The sequence below is a fragment of the Pleurodeles waltl genome, chromosome 7 (assembly GCF_031143425.1).
Source record: "Pleurodeles waltl isolate 20211129_DDA chromosome 7, aPleWal1.hap1.20221129, whole genome shotgun sequence".
Classification (NCBI taxonomy): Eukaryota; Metazoa; Chordata; class Amphibia; order Caudata; family Salamandridae; genus Pleurodeles; species Pleurodeles waltl.
Genome location: NC_090446.1, coordinates 1,287,204,928 through 1,287,210,927, shown reverse-complemented (window position 1 = coordinate 1,287,210,927; position 6,000 = coordinate 1,287,204,928).

Genomic DNA, 6,000 nt, shown 5'->3' with positions numbered 1-6,000 from the left:
CTGGCTTCTCTCTCTCTGTTTGCTATCTTTTTTTCATTGAAAGGGTTGTGGGTAATGTGGGTGTGTGTTTTATAGTGTTGTGGGCGTGGTGGGTGTATGTGTGTCAGGTGTGTGTAGTTTGAATTGTCCAATGTGGTGGAGTTTTGTTAGTGTGTGTGCATTTTGAGCGCGGCGGTGTGTACCGCTAATGGTTTACCGCGGTTGAAAGACTGCCACAGTGATTTGTGGGTCCTGATACTGTGGGCGTATTCCTGTTGGCATAACGGTGTAGGTTTTGGTACTGCCAGTTTATCACTGACCTTTGGGCTGGCGGACTTGTGTGGGTATCTGTATTGTGGCGGATTTCTCTGTGTGGGCCATAATACCCGTAGCGGTATACCGCTGCGGTCACAGTATGTTGGCGGCCGTCAGCACGGTGGTAGGCGGCATTTACCACTACGGTTGTAATGAGGGCCTAAGTAATTTGCCCAGAATCACGGGATATCGAGCAGACGCCAAATCTTAAACCTGGTTCCCAAGTTGCAAAGTCTGCAGCTCTGGCCGTAATGCCACATCCTCTCCCCTAAGTGTAATATATAATAAAATGATCAACTGGATAAAAAAATATAAAGATTGCAAATAATTGCTTTGTCACTACTTGAGAACTCAGAAAATGTGTCCTTAATTTAGTATTTAGAGCACTAAACATACTTTCAATGGGAATAGGACCCTCTTAGTTTTGTAATTTCTAAAGGAAATGCTTTAGATATTACAGTTTCTAATGCATCAAGATGATGGCAGGCATGCCACACTTCTGTAATAAATATATAATGTTAGCAATCTAGTTGTTCATTAGAATACTGTGGGAATGCAGATATCAGGGGTACATACTCGGATAATTGAAGGCAGGGAGGAGGGCGCAGAAGCAAAAAGCTGACCACACTAGGCAGGCGGGAGGGGCTTTGGTAGAACAATGGAACATGGAGGGTAGGGGAAAGGGGGGCAGAGGCAACAAATTAAGCATGCAGGACAGGCAATAGAGGCTGTGGCAATATAACCAATGAGGGCAGAAGGAAGAGGCAGTGGAAGTACAACCATACATGCCAACAGCCCTGATTCAGGCAGGACCCTGCTGATGTTTACAGCTTTATTTTATCTGTCTACTGCATCAAATCTCCTCCTTTTCAATGTAGGACAATGGGGAAAATCAATTCCCCATGTTTTGTTTGCACAATCTCCCTCCTAACAAGTTTAAAATGTTGGCAATTATGGTACATTGGATCATGGAGGACAGGAGGAATGGGGTAGGGACATGGACTTGGATAATAGAGGGAAGGAAGGAGATGGGCAGGGGCACCAAACTGACCTTACAGGGCAGGCATCAGGGGTTGCAGCAGCACAAGACACCACACAGGACACGCAGGACAGTAGTGCAGCACAACAGACCATGGAAAGCAGTAAGAAGGGACAGGGCCATGCACATCGACAACAGAGAGCAGAAGGGACAGAGGCAAGGACAGCCAGCTGACCAGACAAACAGGAGGGACAGTTGCAGAATAACGGACCATGAAGGGCAGGAGGAAGGGGGTAGGGACATGACAATAGACCAGGCAAGGTAGGAGGGAGGGTATAGGGGCCTGCAAATGGAATGGGGCAGGAGCAGCAACCTGACAATGTAGGGCCAGTGAAACGGGCAAAGGAAACACAACACACAATAGAGGGCAACACCAAGGCTATAATGGCACATACACAGGCAACAGAGGGAAGGTGGGAGGGAGTCAGGGGTTGCAAGCTGACCAGACAGGGCATGCGGGAGGGGCTGTGACAGAACAAAAGACTATGCATGGCACGCAGGAGGGTTAATGGCAGCACAACAATCATGGTGGGCAAGAGGGAGGGGGCAGAGGCATGCAGAAAGGACTGTGGAGGACAGAAGGGAGGGGTAGGGGCTAGGCGAAGACAAGAGGGAGTAGGGAATGGAGCTTCACAACAGACCATGCAGGGCAGGCAGGAAGAGTTGCAGCACAACAAAGTATGAAGGGCAGAAGAAAGTGGCAGCAAAATGGACCATGGAGGACAGGAGAGAGGGGATAGGGGCATGGAACTTGAACAGGCAGGGTAGAGGTGGCAGTGACAGGTGCAGCCATCTGACCATGCTAGGCAAGTGGGACAGGCATTGGCAGCTTAACAGAACACTCAGAGTAGATAAGAGGGGCAGTGGAATGTCCATGGAACATGGTGGGCAAAATGGAGGGAGCAGGAGCATGTACACTGACATCAGAGGGCAGGGGGGAAGAGGGGTAGGGGCAGGAAACTAAGCACAGAGACTAAGCAAGATGGCAATGATGGGGCATAGATTCAGGCAACGAAGGGCAGGAGGATAGGGCAGGGACATCAAGCTAATTGGAGTGGCACCACATTGGAAATGGAAGGCAGAAGAGAGGGGGCTGGTGCATGAACTTGGAAAACAGAGGGTAGGGAGGAGGTGAATGGTGCAGCACGCTAACTGTTCAGGGTAGGCGGGAAGGGCAGTGGCAGAACAACTGACACAAGGCTGTAATGAGGGCACCGGGGCATAGACGGCAAGGAGGAGGGGGCAGAAGCAGCAGGCTTGGGTGGGGGCAGCACAATGCCAGGCAAGGCCCTGAGTCCAACCCCTCCCCACCGTGCATTGCGATTACTTAATGCTTAGTTACTTAATGCTAAAAAAAGGCCCTAGAAATTCACTGAAAAAACAAAATGTTACAGGGACATTATAGTTAGGAAATAGAATTTAAAAAACTTAGAAATTCACTAAAAAAACAAAGGTTACAAAGACGTTATAGTTGGGTTCATATTTTATACACACAGAAACATAGAAATTCAGCTGTTATAGTTAGAGTTATTTCAAGTAACTAGAACTCGTGCCCTAAAGTAACTATAACTCGCACCCTAGTTATGAACCACTTACCAGATATTGCATCACTCAGGACATTTTCTATGACATTATTGATAATATTACTGTAACATTTGCAGTAAAATTATTGATGAGAAACTGCATGGCGAGGGCGCGAGTTATAGTCCAGGGACCCTGCCACTGATAGTGACATAAGAAAAGCCATTTATGGAGTCAGAATCCCATCTGGAGGCTGGGGACCTAGGGACGTTTGTAGCAGGAGAAACAGGATAGCAATGGGTCCCTAATGCTCTTTATCCTCTTTCGAGAGAAATAGCAGTCTCAAAGTAATTTAAAATAAATAGATAATGAAATGTGGGCTGTCGTGACAAAAGGGTGAGGTGGAAGGATCCAGCTCTTTAAATACTGAATCCGCACCCAAGACGTTTATCAAAGCATGGGTTTGACCTAAATGCAGCTGCTTGAAACAGGGTCATATGAGATTGGTGAATGGACGTATTGTACTCTGCAGGAATTAAGTTGTTGATGAAGGTTTGAAAGGACAGGATTGTGTATAACCTAGGTTGAGCATCACAGGATGTTCTGTTTGTTCAGATTTAATCAGGCTTGTTAAACTGCTGCTGCTGAAAGTTTTAACATGTTCATCTTGGACATGTATTTTACTTGAATGAATGCAAGGCTTTTAATTTGTCACCCAGATGTAGAAGCACTCGTTAAGATCTGTAGATACGATTAACAGTCTCCCTTTTAGGGCTGCATTTTTGCCCATATTCAGTAGGAATGAGGTGTCCTGGCTAGAAATGGTAATATTCCTCACCTTGATAAATACTATCCTGTGAAAATGGTCTGCTTTGCTATGTGCTCAATTTTTGGATATGTACTGTTTTCAGTAGAGTGTTTCTAATTTAAAAAGATGCTTCTGCAGGAAGGGGAATGCATTGCATTGGCACCTTTATCAATGGACTATTTCTGAAGATGCTTATTACTTGTCGAGGAGGTTTCCACACCAGGCACTTCATTAAGTAGACGGGAAAGACGTTATTGCACATAAATTAGATGGTCCAATAGATATAAGCCAGGATTCTTTAGACATATGTCTTTTCTACTGTAAACCTTCATACGAAAGGAATATTTCTGTAAAGTTACAGAAGATTGGAAATATGCTGTTTTAGGGCTGTGCAGAGAAAGGTACTTACCTGCAGGCGCGAGTTTTAAGGGTTATGAAATAAGCCAATATATAAATTAGGGTTTAAAGAAAATGATTCAGTGTGAGATGTTGATTGCCATTACAAGTTAAAAGTCTCATCACCAATACAGATATTATAGGGCAAGACACGTGCACTATTAACACGGGAGATGAGACGACCTGGGAATTTGAAGGTAGCTCTTCTAGCTACAGTCCACTTTCTGCACCTTCTCATTCTCAGAGGCTCTTTTGTGCAGAGCTGGCCATGTATGGATCAGAGCTTGACTACCGACGTCTACTCTCGCGATGGGGATATTATTATTGGGGGCCTCTTTCCAATCCACTACCAGAGAAATGCACCAGACACCGGCTTCAAGGAGCCCCCGGACCCTACATCATGTGGAAGGTAGGACAGCTATCTGCCTTAGTGTTCAAATTGTTTCCATATTCCTCCATCTTGCTTAATGTAACGCAAACAGATGTTACTGCATCAATAGACTAGATTTGATGTATACAGCTGACTCACCTCTTATTTGACATGGACCAGCGTGTCCCGATCTGATTTTCTTTCACCAAACAACTAAAGCAGTTGTAGTAGGGGCCACCTTAACCACGGGCTTTGTAAAACGTGTAATGTGTCTTTCCCAGAAGGAAGGTGTCAATCCCAGATGTCGTCTACATCATCAAGATCATATACATATATACATACAAATATGCATTCATACACACATACATACAATAGATGAGCCTCGTTCAAGTGGCGCAAAACAGGTGCTCTTCATTGAGGCTACTTGCTCCCTTGTATTGTGTCCCACCCATTGGACCGTGACGGGCACAGGATGCCATGGTCTGACTTTCCTCTGATAATTTGTTTGGTAGTTCAGCCATTGAATTTTGCTCATTTTAAGATACAATGGAGTTGTACAGAAGCTACGCCGGTACTGAACCATCCTGATGTTATTGTAAAAGCTACTTTGCTTGGTTGTACACTATAACAATTGTGCAATATCACTTTTTAAAATGTAATTCAGATTATATGCCTTGCTGAGACATGGCTTACAGGTATATGGCCCTTTTAGTCTCCCATTCTATATCTCTTGCCTTCTCGAGTTTCAGCAGGGCACTTTCTGGGGGGGGCAAGGGTGCTGTTGCATTTGTTCTCAGGAAACTCCTAAAATGAGGCTGTAAACTAAATGTTAGCCTTGGGCTTTTGAGATCTTGGCTGCTAGCCTCACTCTGTAGCTTCTTTGGGGATTTATGGCCATCCTGACTATATCTGTCTTTTTGCAGAGGATACTACACATTCATTGACTTCATTTACCTCAAATCCGTCCAGAGAGAGCAATCCTGAAGCTAAAGCTCGGCCTGAGTCACTGTCAACACTGGCACTCACCAAGAGGGCGACTGGTTTTAAATATACTCATATCTTATTGATTTTGAACCACGTGCTTGGTGCCTTTGCTACTGAGTACTTATTATCACAACAACGTTTTTGTTCTCGGTAACTGCTATCTAGCTCTTAAGGTATGCACATACCGCCATGACACTCAGACAAAAAGTGTTTTAAAATAATTGCCGACAATTATTCTTGGTATAACCCTACGTTCAAGGTGGAAAAAATGCTGCACAGATACCTAAATGCAGCTGCCGCGCTCACAAAGATTCAGAAAGAATGCAGTTTTTCGTGTACAAAAGAAAAGAAAAAGTAACTACATTTTGCAACCAAATGCCTATTTTATCTTGAGAATTGAGTAGAACCCTACTATCATAAAGGAAGATTTAAACATTTATTTTTAAAGCTAACTTTTGATTTCGATAAAATAATTATAATGCAATACATTCCACACCACTGTATAATTTCTAAAGTACATTTAGGACAATATCAGAGTGTTAGAAATGGGGTCTTTGGTTGGCAGTCAGGTTACCACCTGTTCAAGCA